The sequence below is a fragment of the Schistocerca piceifrons genome, chromosome 2 (genome assembly GCF_021461385.2).
Source record: "Schistocerca piceifrons isolate TAMUIC-IGC-003096 chromosome 2, iqSchPice1.1, whole genome shotgun sequence".
In the NCBI taxonomy this organism is placed as follows: domain Eukaryota; kingdom Metazoa; phylum Arthropoda; class Insecta; order Orthoptera; family Acrididae; genus Schistocerca; species Schistocerca piceifrons.
Genome location: NC_060139.1, coordinates 612,952,045 through 612,969,585, shown reverse-complemented (window position 1 = coordinate 612,969,585; position 17,541 = coordinate 612,952,045). Strand labels below are relative to the sequence as shown.

General features: G+C 40.6%; 1 protein-coding gene across 2 annotated transcripts in view; it reads right to left on the bottom strand.

Annotated features, from left to right (window-relative positions):
* LOC124776318 (CCAAT/enhancer-binding protein zeta) overlaps nt 1–17,541 on the bottom strand; it is a 212,404-nt gene that overhangs the window by 89,288 nt on the left and 105,575 nt on the right. The window lies entirely within an intron of this gene.

Genomic DNA, 17,541 nt, shown 5'->3' with positions numbered 1-17,541 from the left:
AAGAACAAAAAGGCTGCTGCAAAGTAGCACGAGGATGTAAAGAGCAACTGATAATAGATGCAGAGGTGACATATCAAGCTAAAACTAAACGAAGGTCGCTACACTATGCATACATTGATTACCAAAAAGCTTTTGATAGTGTACCCCACTCATGGTTACTACAAATATTGGAAATATACAAAGTAGATCCTAAATTGATACATAGCAATGAAAAATTGGAAAACCACACTTAGTATCCAAACAAATTCAAATAATATCACATCACAGCCAATACAGATTAAGCATGGAATATACCAAGGAGACTCATTAAGTCCTTTCTGGTTCCGCCTTGCTCTGAACCCACTATCCAACATGCTAAATAATACAAATTATGGATATAATATTACTGGAACATACCAACACAAAATCACACATTTGCTATACATGGATGACCTAAAACTACTGGCAGCAACAAATCAACAACTCAACCAATTATTAAAGATAACAGAAGTATTCAGCAATGATATAAATATGGCTTTTGGAACAGGCAAGCGTAGGAAAAATAGCGTAGTCAAGGGAAAACACACTTAACAAGATTACATATTGGATAATCACAGCGACTGCATAGAAGCGATGGAAAAAACAGATGCATATAAATATCTAGGATACAGAAAAAAAATAGGAATAGATAATACAAATATTAAAGAAGAACTGAAAGAAAAATATAGACAAAGACTAACAAAAATACTGAAAACAGAATTGACAGCAAGAAACAAGACAAAAGCTATAAATACTTATGCTATATCAATATTGACCTACTCATTTGGTGTAGTGAAATGGAGTAACACAGACCTAGAAGCACTCAATACACTTACACAATCACAATGCCACAAATATAGAATACATCACATACATTCAGCAACAGAAAGATTCATTTTAAGCAGAAAGGAAGGAGGAAGGGGATTTATTGACATAAGAAACCTACATTATGGACAGGTAGACAATTTAAGAAAATTCTTTATAGAACGAGCAGAAACTAGCAAAATACACAATGCGATCACTCATATAAATACATCGGCCACACCACTGCAATTTCATAACCACTTCTACAACCCTTTAGATCACATAACATCAACAGATACGAAGAAAGTAAATTGGAAAAAGAAAACACTACACAACAAGCATCCGTATCATCTAACACAGCCACACATCGATCAAGACGCATCCAACACATGGCTAAGAAAAGGCAATATATACAGTGAGACAGAAGGATTCATGATTGCAATACAGGATCAAACAATAAACACCAGATATTACAGCAAGCATATTATTAAAGATCCCAATACCACAACAGATAAATGCAGACTTTGCAAACAACAAATAGAAACAGTAGATCACATCACAAGCGGATGTACAATATTAGCAAATAAACAGAATACACCAGAAGACATGACAATGTAGCAAAAATAATACATCAACAACTTGGCAAAGAACATAAACTAATAAAACAACAAGTTCCCACATACAAGTATGCACCACAAAATGTACTGGAGAATGATGAATACAAATTATACTGGAACAGAACCATTATAACAGATAAAACAACACCACATAACAAACCTGACATCATACTCACCAATAAAAAGAAGAAATTAACACAACTAATCGAAACATCCATACCCAATACAACAAATATACAGAAGATAACAGGAGAAAAAACTGAAAAATACATCCAACTGGCTGAGGAAGTCAAGGACATGTGGCATCAGGATAAAGTTGACATTATACCAATTATACTATCAACTACAGGAGTCATACCACACAATATCCACCAGTACATCAATGCAATACAGCTACATCCAAATGTATATATACAACTACAGAAATCTGTAATTATTGATACATGGCTATTACCCGAAAGTGCCTAAATGCAATGTAACATATACCATACAGTTAAAAGGAAGTCACGCTTGATCAAGGTCTGCGTCACTTTCCATTTTTAACCAGACATAGCGTCTGAGAAAGGAAAGATAATAATACTGATGTGAAACTTCCTGGCAGTTTAAGACAGCGTGCCGGAGGCTCAAACTCGGGACCTTTGCCTTTCGCAGACTAGTGCTCTACCATCTGAGCTACACAAGCACAACTCATGACCTGTCCTCACAGATTTAATTCATTCTACAAGAACCTTGTCTCCTACCTTCCACACTTCACAGAAGCTCTTCTGCGAACCTTGCAGAACTATCAACCCTAAAAGAAAGAATATTGCAGGGATATGGCTTCGTCACATCCTGGAGGATGTTTCCAGAATGAAATTTACACTCTGCAACAGAGTGTGCGCTGATATGAAACTTCCTGGCAGATAAAAACTGTATGCTGGACTGAGACTCGAACACGGGACCTTTGCCTTTTGCGAGCATGTGCTCTACCATCTGAACTACCCAAGCATGACTCACGACCCATCCTCACAGCTTCAATTCTGTCAGTACCTTGTCTCCTACCTTCCAAACTTCACAGAAGCTCTTCTGCAAACCTTGCAGAACTAGCACTCCTGGAAGAAAGGATACTGTGGAGACATGGCTTAGCCACAGCCTGGGGGATGTTTCCAGAATGAGGTTTTCACTCTGCAGTAGATAGTGCACTGTTATCAAACTTCCTGGCAGATTAAAACTGTGTGCCGGACCGAGACTCAATCTCAGGACCTTTGCCTTTCGTGGGCAAGTGCTCTACTATCTGAGCTACCCAAGCACGACTTACGACTCATCCTCAAAGCTTCAATTCTGCCAGTACCTTGTCTCCCACCTTCCAAACTTCACAGAAGCTCTTCTGCGAACCTTGCAGAACTAGCACTCGTGGAAGAAAGAATATTGCAGAGACATGGCTTAAGCCCGTGTAACACGATGCGCCTAAACCGTACACCTATGCACCGGTGTCCCTAATGTGCACACCTGTAACTACAAACTGGTTCACTTCCGACCTATTACACGCGGGATATACCTAGCGCGCATGTGCAGCAGCAGACAATACGTGCGAGCAGCAGAACATTACGTGCGAAAAGAAAATACAACTGTCTGATGTCTTGTAAAGTCGTTAGTTCTACTGCACGCAACTCAAGGACAGCTGTATGATATACTGGAGAGTCACATGTTCAAATTATTTCTGAGAGATCAAGATTCCTACTTAATAAGAAATTGTTTTTACATTATTTATTAAGTAATTGTTTTCTCTTATGTTCTGAATTACAGACTCAACAGTTTTATATTATGACACTTGGTTACACAGGTATATGTATATTGAAAAAGATCCACTTGTTTTTGGAGCTACTGCCCTGTCAGTGACAGTAAATCTTCGGATTAGGGCAGAATGGTGACAAAAACGAAAAGTCAGATGGTGTTGGGTTCGACTATGTCTGAAAAGTAGGGATGAAGGTAGGGGAATATATTCACAGTTAATGAAAGAACTGAGGCCTGAAGATCCTCAAGAATTTCAAAACTTCCTTAGGATGGATATGGCCCATTTTGAGAAGCTGCTGTTTATGACAGAAGACGGATTTGGCAAGTGTGACTCAGTCATGAGAGAGGCTACCTCACATTCTCAAAAGCAAGAATTAAATCATATGTTTATACATTCTGTGATCATACCAGCCTAGACCACCTATAAAATACCAGTAAACACACTGTTATGTTGCGAGGTGGTTGCAACATTAAGTTTCCTGGCGAATGGGGAATCTTTCAAGACTCTGGATTTTAGCAGCAGAATAGCACAGCTCACCATTTCAAAAGTTGTTGTGGATGTATGCGCTGCAATTTGCAGCACCTGAAAGGACCAATACTTAAAGGTGTACTTGTTTTGTTTGTCCAAGTTTTGAATATACAGTGTATAGGGGCTACTCAGAGTTTTTTCAGTCCCCGTCTATAGCACTGCATGGTCTTCATCACCTATCACCGCTAGTTTCTCTTTTCTGGCATGCTGAAATAAACAAGAGATGAAATCACAACAAACACGAACTGTCGTAAGCTAAGGCATTACGATACGAATCGAAAATCACCGTGTGGCGTTATATGCATATTACTCAGAAAGAAACGATTGCCAACATATCGTATTATGATACAGCGAGTCACACGTACACTCTTCCTAACTGTATGCCTGAATTAAGACACTTAACACCTCTTTGCTCCATTTCATTTCTAGAATATGAAGTAATCAATAAAAATAATGCTTTCACAAAGAGCTAGTATAAAAAAAGTCTACTGGCAAAAATTTTTTTTTCTCTGCATTTATGAAAACCTACTTACTGAGGGGGGGGGAAAAACACGTGGAAAATCCCCAACACGAAAATCTGAAATGAGCTACTAACCACCAATCAGTAAGCAAATAACAAGCAGAAAACACTGCAGTAGCCCCTTGCGGATGCAAGCATTTTTGCTACCTAGTGCACATGCACGGATTGACGGTAGTTTAGAACTGCTCTCTATTCTGGCGTACAGATAATGTGTCTGCTAATTTTCATAGTTTCACCCTTTCTACCGCTAGATGGCTGTCACGGTAGACCAGTACCATTCGCGGCGTATTGTCGTTTAATACCTGCTTTAGCCACAGCCTGGAGGATGTTTCCAGAATGAGATTTACACTCTGTAGTAGAGTGTGTGCTGAAATGCAGAGTGAAAATCTCATTCTGGAAACATACCCCAGGCTGCGGCTAAGCCTTATCTCCACAATATCCTTTCTTCCAGAAGTGCTAGTTCTGCAAGGTTTGCAGCTGAGTTTCTGCAAAGTTTGTATGGTAGGAGATGAGGCACTGGCAGAAACGAAGCTGTGAGGGCGGGTCGTGAGTCATGTTTGGGTAGCTCAGATGGTACAGCACTTGCCTGCGAAAGGCAAAGGTCTCAAGTTCGATTCTCAGTCTGGCACACAGTTTTAATCTTCCAGGAAGTTTCATATCAGTGTACACTCTGCTGCAGAGTAAAAATTTCATTCAGGAAATATCCCAATATCATGTCTCTGCAATTTCCTTTCTTCCAGGAATGCTTCTTCTACAAGGTCCGCAAAAGAACTTCTGAGAAGTTTGGAAGGCAGGAGACGAGGTACTGGCAGAATTGAAGCTGTGATGACAGGTCATGCTTGGGTAGCTCAGATGGTAGAGCACTTGCCCATGAAAGGCAAAGATCCCGAGTTCGAGTCTCAGTCTGGCACAAAGTTTTAATCTGCCAAGAAGTTTCAATAATACTGATGATGATGACACAACAGTGGCAGCTGCTCTGAGTTTTAAGCATGACATTGTAAACTTCCACTTGCCTATATCAAGATGCGACTCTAGGGGAAACACTTATGGGAGTACTTGCAGCAAGTGCTTGAAATTAACTTGCCAAAGCAACTTGCAGAAGTTAACTTGCACAAGTTTTTGTTCTAATATTAACACCTCAGCAAGTACTTGCAGAAGTTACTTAACAGTGGACACATACCTTAATAAGTATAAACCAGGAAAAACAGATCCTTACCATCAGAATATCACAAACGAATTTCACTGCCACACCAATACATTCACAAGGAGAGATCCACAGGGGTTGGGCTGATTTTTTTCAAACCATCTATACGATGGTGTAGATTACGGTCCATGTATGACACCACCTTGCAGTCATCTATCAATGTGGACCCTTGTTTGTGATTAATTGACAAAAAGAATTTCGAATGATGCACTAGAGCAGTGGTCATATAAAATTTTTGCTCAAGAGCAGATAATGATATTGTGGGGTGGCACCTCAGATCAAACATTTGTGTGTATTGTGTATTGAACTGGGGACCTAGAAGCGGCGGAGGGGCTTCATCCCTGTCATAGCCCTTAGTGGTTCACAACCCCACAACAAGCTACAGCAGTCTACTCACCCCACTGCCACCCCACACTGAACCCAGGGGTTCGGCCTCCAGTGGACACCCCTCCCCCCACCCTCCCCAGGACGCCTCATATCAGATGGGTGTAACTCCAAATGTTTGCATGGTAAAGTAACTATGGTGTATGCGTATGTGGAGACAGTGTTTGTGCATCAATCATCGACATAGTGTAACTGAGGCGGAATAAGGGGAACCAGCCCAAATTCACCAAGGCAGATGGAAAACCACTTTAAAAACCATCTACACACTGGCCCGGCACACCAGACCACAACACTAATCTACCACGCAGATTCATGCCGAGGACCAGTACACCTTCCCACTTGGGAAGCAGCGCATTAGACTGCACAGCTAGCTGGGCGGGCGATCACATATTTACCACTCTTATTATTAATTAGTGACATATATAAATCAGTGGGTTATGAGTCCACAGTAGACTAGATATAGTAAGACCATGATAAGCTGGTTGCCAGCTCTCAAATTTTATCACTAAAAGTGTCAACACCATTTGGAACACTTCAGGTCGATTGTTCGTTGACATGTTCCACACCCAGGAGGATTCCCTCTTTTATGGGTCTATGGAATGAATAATTAATCTAATCTAATCTCTGTTTCAAATTGCTGCCACTTGCAGCTACCTCAAAGTTATGACACCATAACTGCCTGATGAAATGTTGTTGTGTTGTCTATAATATCAAATGATTGATTAAAAACAGTAATTGTCCTTATTTTTAAATGCATTATGTAATATGAGGCACAGAGTTGGGAAGAATTTGTGGTCCATTATTTAGAGAGCACGAACAAAGACATTCAAAATTATTAAAAAGTTTAACACAGTGAGATAAATGAGAATGTGAAAGTGAATCCCATTCCTTTACCTAAATGGCTGAAGAACTTCCAAGAGCTATAGTCACAACCATCAGAGCCTCCTAGAATCCAACTCTCAGGGAAATACTCAAGAAAAACCAACCATAAGTGTGAGCTTACTAGCACATTAAACAAACTGAAAAATAATAAAGCCCCATGAGATAATTAAGTCTAGCTACAGCTGTTTAAATATGCAAGCAAGTCATTTATGGACAGAGTCCTAAAGTTCTTACAATACGATCTGGTCAGGCGATGATATAAGTGAGGGCTGGACTAAATCAATTGTCACTCCTATCTTCAAAAAATGAGACTAGAAAAACTGTGATAACTATCACAAGAAATAAGCTTATATTACCATCATCATCAAAAATAAATTGTACAGAAACTACAAACCAATCTTGAGTGAGAAGCAACATGACTTTCGAAAGGAAGATCATGCTATAATTGCTATTTTTCATTGAAATTGCTAATAGAAAAAAATATAGAATTAAATCTAGAAACAAATATTGCCTTCATCCACTTCAAAAAAGCTCTCGATAACATCAACAGAAACAAATTATTACAGATTCTGGCAAATCATCGTGTTTCCCAGCGACTTGTACAAAATTTACACAACACATTTAATCTGTGTCAAGAAATAGTGGAGCAGAATACATGCAGGAGTTTGACAGGGATGTGGACTTCCACCACTCTTGTTTATTACAGAGCCCAGTGACATTAATGTGACCATCTATCAAAATCATGATTAACCTCTTGCACTGTGGATTTACAAGAAGACAGTCAACGAGGTTCTACAAGATACCAACAGGGATGTGGAGCACTGCCAACTTCAGTGCCGTGGCTAACTCTGATAGATTTCTACATTGTGGATCCTTGGCCCGAACAGCCTGACTGAGGTGGTTCCAAAGGTTCTTGATTGGATTTAAATTCGAGGAATTTTGTGGTCATGGGTGTATGGTACTCATCCTTGTGCTCTTCAGAACACATACGTACAACACGAGGTGTATGACATACTGAATTGTCCTCCTGGTAGATGTCATTGTACTAAGGAGAAAATATACTGCATGTAGGGGCGGACAGGGCCTCAAGGATAGATGCATACTTGTTTTGATCCACTGCGCCTTCCAGAATGATAAGATCACCCAGAGAATGCCACGGAAGGATTCCACAGGCCATAATACTCCCTTCTCTGGCCTGGAGCTTTCCAACAATTGTTGCCTGGCCGTACACAGCAATGGTCATCCGTACGATGGAGCACAAAATGTGATTTATCTGAACAGGCCAACTGTCACCACTCAGTGGGCATTCAGTTGCGATTCCGGCATGCAAATTCCAACATGTTTTAATTTTTATAAGTACACTTGTGTCTTTATCTATTTTCATACCTAGGTGCCTATGGCTCTGGTATTATTTTGGTGTAGACGGGTTCAACCCGCTATCATCATTTATTCATTGTTGTTTAGATATGCACCTGATATTGTGGCTATAAGATGTGAAACCAGAAGCACCTTAATAAAACAGGTTCAAGATACAGCTGTTTGAAGAGTTTTTGCTATATATAGTCACCAATTAGTTCTTCAGTTACTGGGATCAGTCTGTTTAATAGACATTTCGCTAGAATTTTATAAGCGACATCTAGTAAAGCAATTCCTCTGCAGTTAACACATACAAAGGGATCTTTCTTCTTAAATATAGGGCACATAACTTCAGTTCTCCAGTCTGCAGATATGATTTCTGCCTTCCAAATTGTTCTAATAAAGACAGTAGTTCCACTTCCAGTTGTGGTCCTCCATTCTTTAATACCCCAGCAAATATCTGGTCTTCACATGCCATATTACTCTTCAATTTCTTTATTTCTTGCTATGTTTCATTTATTGATAGTGTGGTGACTTGTATATCATTCAAATTTAAAGTAACACTGTGGATCATTGAATTTCAGTAGCTGTGAAAAGTATGTCTTCCATCTTTTTTGCATGTCACTCTTGTTGGTCAGTATTTTCCCATGCTGATCCTTTATAAACTTTAAGTAAATTTACAAAAGATTTTTTATATTTTGGTACATCTGGCTTGCCCAGTGATGCCTGAAATCATCCTCTGATTCTCTTATTATTTTGTTGTAGTAATCCATTTTGTCTTGTCTTACTTTTAACTACACTTGAAGCCACTGCCATTAAAGTTCTTGGTTAGAAACTTTTAATCAAACTTATGAAAAGATTATCAATAAGTAACTCATTTGTTATGTAAAAGACTTTCTTTGACATATGTATAATATTTGTCCTTCTGGACTAGTGGCTGGAAGTCACAAGGTAGCAAGGAGAGAGATGTGAGAGTTGGTTTTGTATTGCACACATCTGTGTTGTGTCCATAACTGTTTATCTGCAGCATAATCATTTGGAGAACACAAATAAGTATTTTTACAGTGAATTTGAACACCTGTAATTTTTATTATTTATATTAATACTGGTAAATTCAATAAAAGGGAACAGTTTATAAAGGATCAGTATGGGAAAATATTGACCAACAAAAGTGACATACAAAACAGATGGAAGACATACTTTTCACAACTTCTCAACTGCAATGACCCACACTCTTACTTTAAATTGGAAGAACCTGATACAATTGATACAGCTGATACAGTTACTACCCCATCAGTAAATGAAATACAGCAAGCAACGAAATTAATGAATAACAAAGCTTTTGACGAGGACAAGATATACATTGAGTTATTAAAGAATGGTGGCCCACAACTGGAATTAGAAATACAGGCGTTAATAGAAACGATTTGGGAGACAGAAACCATTCCTGCAGATTGGAAAACTGCAATTGTGTGCCCCATATTTAAGAAGAGTGATCCACTAGTTTGTGATAGCTAAAGAGGAATTGCCTTACTGGATATCATCTACAAAATCTTATCGAGCTGCCTATTAAACAGGCTGATACCAATAACAGAAGAACTGATTGGGGGCTACCAATGTGGTTTCCGCAGAAACAGATCCACATTAGATCACTTATTCACCCTAAGATAAGTAACTGAGAAGGCGTGGGAATTCAATGTAGATGTCCACATATTACTCGTAGATTTTAAAAAGGCCTATGATAGCATACACCAACAGACACTCCTAAATATAATGAAGGAATTTAAAATACCATCAAAATTAATCAGATTAGTTAAAATGTATATAGATTAAACTTTATGTGGCATAAAGACATCGGTAGGAGAAATGGAAGATTTTAAGGTGTACACTGGACTGAGACAAGGGGATGCCATTTCACCTATTTTATTTAACCTTGTCCTAGAGAAGATCGATAGAGAATTTTCTAAAACCAGTCCACAAGGGATCCAGCTACAGGATGTGAACATTACAAGACTTGCCTATGCAGATGATGTAGCACTAATAAGTAGTTCCAAAAGAGAATTAATCAGAATGATGCAAAATTACTACAAAATTGCTGAGAAAACAGGACTACATGTTAATGAAGAAAAGACAGAATACCTGCCCATAAGTAAGAAAACCAGAAAAGATGCATCTCTGACTGTAGATGGATTCAATTTCAAGACTGTTGACCACATCAAATACCTAAGAAGTCTTTTTAGTAATAACAACAGAACAGATACAGAAATAGATGCCCGTTTATCAACAGCAAACAAGACACTTTTAGTTTCATCAAAATTCTAAGAAAAAGATCACTTAGCAGTAACTTCAAAATCCGCTTATATCAATCGACCATTATACCTGTGATGTTATATGGATGTGAAACATTAATATTTAGAAAGAAAGATGAAGAAAAACTGTTAATATTAGAAAGAAAAGTACTAAGGAAAATTTTTGGACCTGAACGACAAAAATAACATGGAATGGAGAATAAGAAGAAATGAAGAATTAAGAGGGCTGTACAAACACCGTAACATTGTCGAAATGCTCAAGAGGAGAAGGTTGAATTGGGCAGGCCATATAGCAAGAATGACACAGAATAGACTACCTAGAATGGCATTCAGCAGACCAATAGATGGAATGAGTGGAAGAGGGAGACCCAGAATCAGATGGCGAGATAACATTCAATTGAATTGGGCAGGCCATATAGCAAGAATGACACAGAATAGACTACCTAGAATGGCATTCAGCAGACCAATAGATGGAATGAGTGGAAGAGGGAGACCCAGAATCAGATGGCGAGATAACATTCAAGAGGACACAACTAGGATGAACAGCAACAGCAACTGGACAAACAGCACATTGGACAGGCAGAAGTGGAAGAGGCTCATAGAGCAGGCATATGGTCGATAAGGCCCTTGCCACATGTAAAGTAAAAGTAAGTAAAGTAATATTAATACTGAACATTGGATGAGCCCAATATCTTTCTACATCAATCAGGTATATTATATACCTCAAGAGTGCTGTGCCAACAATATTAAGAAAATGTAATTAACTTCAACAAACAAGGTAAGTCAAAATAATTACTTTCAATTTCCACATTGAGAATGAGCTGCAGTAATATTCATTTATAAAAGTGTAGATTAGTAAAAGGGCCTCTCATTAAAGATCACTATCCCCCCTCCCTCCCCTTTTCCTGTGTTCTCACAAATCTTTGACTTGCTTAAAACAAAATATTGAACCACTGTTCTGAAAATAACATTTTAACACCACCACAGCTTTGCTTTTGTAAAGGCTTTTCTACCAAGAAGGCAATACATGCTCTCACAAATTTAGTTCTAATGGAACCAGACAAGAAAAAATTGTCTTATAGGATTTTCTAAGACCTTTTCAAGGCCTTCAATCGTGTACTCCAGAAAATTAGTCTAGGGAATCACAAACAGTTAAGGTGCTTAGCAAAGCATAAATAAGATTGAAAACAATGCCAAGCTTTAAGATACTGTCTCTCTTCAGAATTAGCTAATAAGGAAACACACACACACACACACACACACACACACACACACACACACTCTCTCTCTCTCTCTCTCTCTCTCTCTCTCTCTTTGACAGCTCCCCTTAAACTTTGTCTCGCCTTGACTTCATAACATCTCTCTTTCCTTCCTGAGAAAGTCCTGAAAGCCAACATAGCTTTTTCTACTATTACATAATATGTCTGTTGGCAGTACTTAGAATTTCACCCCCTCAAGGTAAGGAAGTGCCTGTCACTCTGTCTCCTTGTACTGTAATAATTTCCACAATTGAATTTTTCTTCTGATATAATAAGGAAATGATAACAACAAAAAGTAAAGTAAAGTGCTGGTCTTCAATGGAAAAATGCACATAAGAAGCAAAATCTGTAAGCACAGTTCCACAATACAGTAAATGATTATTTTACATAAACAACTTATCTACTGAGGATTTGTGCATGGTGCATAGAAACACACGATAGAAAACTATTAACACTAGCTTTTGAGCTCTTGCTGTTTTTCTGCTAACAGTAAACACATTCACACACACAAGCACACTAACACCTGAATATATATGCTTGCGGTAGTAGTAAAACTGTATACTGAATATTGATTATCAACGGTAGTTACCTGGGTAGTTGGAGGCGAGAAATGGTGCACAAGACAATGAGGGGATAGCAGGAAAGTGTGAGGCAGGTCTTTGCCAGATGACTCAGCAGCTGCACAACAAGATGAAAAGAGTTCAGAGGGCACAGCATTTTAGGAACAGAGAGAGGAAGGGGATGGGTGGGTGAAGAGAGAGACCAAAGGGGGGGGGGGGGAGGGGAGAGGGAGGAATAGTGGTCGGAGAGGGCAGTACACAAACTGGATGGAGGCAGAGCGGTGTGGGCAGAAGAGAGAAGGTGAAAGGTAATGTGAGGCATTGGCAAACATGTTGGAGATTCAGGACATGGCATTGCAACAGTGCAGGATATGCTGGAGAGGCAATTCCCATCTGGATAGTTCGGATAAACTTGTGCTGGAAGGGAATATCCAAATGGCCCACGTAGTGAAATAGGTGTTGAAGTCATTAGTGTTGTGGTGTGCAGCATATTCAGCAACTGGATGGTCAAGCTTGCAGTTTGCCACAGTTTGACAATGGCCATTCATGAGAGTCAACAGTTGCTTACTTGTCATGCCCACATACAATGCCGTCCAGCAATTGCAACATAGCTGTTATGTAACATGGCTGCTTTCACACATGGGCCAGCCTTTTGTTGGGTAGGAGGTGCCGATGACTGGACTGTGGTAGGGGGCGGTGGGTGGCTATATGGGACAGGTGTTGCACTGCAAGGAAATGACCCACAGGGAGCAGGATTGGCATAGGGATGGACAAGGATACTCTGTAGATTAGGTGGGTGGCAGGACACTACTTTGGGTGATGATGGGAGAATTTTAGGTCAGTTATCCCCCATTGGTTGGGGATTTTCAAGGCCATTATGATACTGGATGATTAAAAAAGTGTTGGTCAGTCACTGGTTAACAGGTTTACTGGTGTCAGAGGAGGAGATGGCATGGGAGATCTGTTTATGAATGAGCTGGACAGGATATTATCTATCAATAGAAGCTCTTGCAAGGCTACCAGTATATTTTAACAACTCCTGCTCTCCACTGGATATGTGACATCTATGAGTGGCAAGGCTGCATGGAAGAGACTTTTTGTATCTCAAAATACACAAGCACAAGTTTTTCCAAACTACACAGGTGAGCACTGTCTCTCCAGCATATCCTGCACTCTTGCTGCGTCCTGGCCTAAACCTCAGCTGACCCATTTCCCAATGCCTTACCTTGTCTTTTCCCTTCTCTCTTCTGTCCGCACCACTCCATCCCCATCCAGATTGTGTTTTGCCTTCTCATACCACTTTTACTCCCCCCTCTCACTTTATTCACCCCTCTCCCTTACTCATTCCCCTCCCTGTGTCTCTCTTCACCATCTGCTGCCTCTCCTTTCCTCTCCACCCCTATTTCTCTCCATCCCTTATACACTCTACCCTCTAAACTCCTTTCGTCTTATTGTGCACCCACTGAGTCATCTGGCGAAAGTCCTGTCTCACAGGGCACTCCACCCCCTCATGTGTCCCTCCCTCCCCCCTCCACTTCCCCAGGTAACTGCTGTTGATAATCAAAATTATGTCAGCTTTCAGACAACACTACATACAAAGTTTGCCAAGGTAATCCCATTCCTGATGTCCAGGTGGAGCTTCAAGGAATCCTCAGAACCTTAGGCCCCCTACAAAACCTTTCACCTGACTCCATCAACCTCCTGACCGCACCAACACCCCGCACCCCTACCTTCTACCTACTTCCTAAAATTCACAAACCCAAACATCCCGGCCGCCCCATTGTAGCTGGTTACCAAGCCCCCACAGAACATATTTCTGCCTGCGTAGATCAACACCTTCAACCCATTACAAGCAGTCTCCCATCATTCATCAAAGACACCAACCACTTTTTCAAACACCTGGAATCCTTACCCAATCTGTTACCCCCGGAAACCATCCTTGTAACCATTGATGCCACTTCCCTATACACAAATATCCTGCACATTCAGGGCCTCGCTGCAATGGAGCACTTCCTTTCACACTGATCACCTGCCACCCTACCTAAAACCTCTTTCCTTATTAGCTTAGCCAGCTTCATCCTAACTCACAACTTCTTCACTTTTGAAGGTCAGACATACCAACAATTAAAGGGAACAGCCATGGGTACCAGGATGGCCCCCTCGTACGCCAACCTATTCATGGGTCGCTTAGAGGAAGCCTTCTTGGTTACCCAGGCCTGCCAACCCAAAGTTTGGTACAGATTTATTGATGACATCTTCATGATCTGGACTCACAGTGAAGAAGAACTCCAGAATTTCCTCTCCAACCTCAACTCCTTTGGTTCCATCAGATTCACCTGGTCCTACTCCAAATCCCATGCCACTTTCCTTGACGTTGACCTCCACCTGTCCAATGGCCAGCTTCACACGTCCGTCCACATCAAACCCACCAACAAGCAACAGTACCTCCGTTATGACAGCTGCCACCCATTCCACGTCAAACGGTCCCTTCCCTACAGCCTAGGTCTTCATAGCAAACGAATCTGCTCCAGTCCGGAATTCCTGAACCATTACACCAACAACCTGACAACAGCTTTCGCATCCCGCAACTACCCTTCCGACCTGGTACTGAAGCAAATAACCAGAGCCACTTCCTCATCCCCTCAAACCCAGAATCTCCCACAGAAGAACCACAAAAGTGCCCCACTTGTGACAGGATAGTTTCCGGGACTGGATCAGACTCTGAATGTGGCTCTCCAGCAGGGATACGACTTCCTCAAATCATACCCTGAAATGAGATCCATCCTTCGTGAAATCCTCCCCACTCAACCAAGAGTGTCTTTCCGCCATCCACTTAACCTTCGTAACCTGTTAGTTCATCCCTATGAAATCCCCAAACCACCTTCCCTACCCTCTGGCTCCTACCCTTGTAACCACCCCCAGTGTAAAATCTGCCCCATGCACCCTCCCACCACCACCTACTCCAATCCTGTAACCCGGAGTACACGGTCAAAGGCAGAGCCACGTGTGAAAGCACCCACGTGATTTACCAACTGACCTGCCTACACTGTGAAGCCTTCTATGTGGGAATGACCAGCAACAAACTATCCATTCGCATGAACGGACACAGGCAGACAGTGTTTTTGTAATGAGGATCACCCTGTGGCTAAACATGCCTTGGTGCACAGCCAGCACATCTTGGCACAGTGTTACGCCGTCCGGATTATCTGGATACTTCCCACTGACACCAACCTATCAGAACTCCGGAGATGGGAACTTGCCCTTCAATAGTTCCTCTCTTCCTGTTACCCACCAGGCCTCAACCGCCGCTAATTTCAAGTTGCCGCCCCTCGTATATCACTTGTCACTCAACAACATCTTTACCTCTGTACTTTCGCCTCGACTGACATCTCTGCCCAAACTCTTTGCCTTTACATATGTCTGCTTGTGTCTGTATATGTGCGGATGGATATGTGTGTGTGTGTGTGTGTGTGTGTGTGTGTGTGTGTGTGTGTGTGTGTGTGTGTGTGTGTGTGTGTGTGTGTGCGCGAGTGTATACCTGTCCCTTTTTCCCCCTAAGGTAAGTCTTTCTGCTCCCGGGATTGGAATGACTCCTTACCCTATCCCTTAAAACCCACATCCTTTCGTCTTTCCCTTTCCTTCCCTCTTTCCTCAAGAAGCAACCGTGGGTTGTGAAAGCCTGAAATTTGTGTGTGTGTTTGTGTGTTTTTTAATGTGTCTATCTACCAGCACTTTCTCGTTTGGTAAGTCACAGCATCTTTTTTAATATATTTTTCCCATGTGGAATATTTCTTTCTATCATATTCATATCATAAATTATGTAATTAGTTTCACTGTTAGTGTGAGTGTGTACGATTGAGTGTCTATGTGGTTGTGTGTGTGAACGTGTATACTCTTACTAGAAAAATAGCAAGGGCTCGAAAGCTAGTGTTAACGGTTTTCTATTATGTGTTTCAATGCACCACAGACCAATGCTCTATAGGTAAGTTGTTGCATAGCCCTTATTTTAAGTAGATAACTATTTTAAATACTAAGGCTAGGCAGGTCTTACATACATGATCCAGATAACAATAATCTTGTGAAAGGGATAGACTGCTATTCACCACACAGAGGAGGCTTTCAGTCACAGATAGGTACAATGAAAAGACTACTAAACATTTACGCTTTCAGATAAAAAAAGCCCTTCACGGAAACTGAAAAAACACACATATTCACACAAGCACAAATCACACACACATGGCCACTGTCTCCAGCCGATTCTACAAAGAGCACTCAAAATCATTAATAAAGTTTTCAATGCAACAAATGCCAAGAAATGGACAAGATTAACAATATAACATTTTGGTATTATCAACCATCTGTTAAGGAAATGAAACACGTCCTTTTTGAAATAAAGGTAAGAAACACTAAACAGCCATTGAAATGAAATTCTGAGGAAACATGCTCATTATAGTCTTCTAGATAGTACGAAAGTCATTAGGATGCGGGTGAAGTTTGAAGGCCGGCAGATGAATATCAACTGTGCCCTGAGCTAAAATACTGTATAGTTTGCAGCAACAGACACCCCTTCTTTCTGAATGGCTTAGAATAGTCCAAACTGAAATAATAATTTTAAAAAAAATCAGAGGAAAAGTAGTGCATAATAAAGTTACAAATGGTAATAGGAGAGAGGTAGAATACTGACAAATATTATTCTGTAAGGGTGTCATTTGGAAGTGTAGGCAGAAGATATTCCAATATCAAAAACATAAACAATTCTTAAAGACGATTGTGTGGTATCACTGTTGCCCCAGTTGGGCAGCAGTGGGGAGGATGTGCTACTGTTCAGGAAAATGCGCTGGAGCCTGGAGTGTGCAGACATTTTGTGTGAGATGGTTCCACAGTTACAGCAAAATATGCTATATCTTTGCACATATTACATAAATATAGTCTTTGCAAATTAAGTCACATAGGAAGTGACTTTGTTTGGTGATAACAAGTGCTTTGATTGGTGGCAAATTCACAAACTTAAATGCTGTCAGCCCGTGCACAAAGTTTATGCCAATTGTGATGCCATTAGCATGATGCATGTAGGTAAGTTGGGTGTCTTTATTATTCCAATACGTACTGCATCAATGTTGTGACTTTATCATCACTGATGACCATTGGGTTGCGACAGGGAGAGAATTCAGTTATTCTGTGTTTGCTTAGAAAACGCCAGCATTTCCTAAAAAATACTGGTGGTGTGGCAGCAAGATCCACATGGCAGGTACAGGTTTCAAAGACAGTAGAAACGTGGGAGATTGTTATTGTACATTCTGGTGCAAGTAACTTTATCTTGCTTACC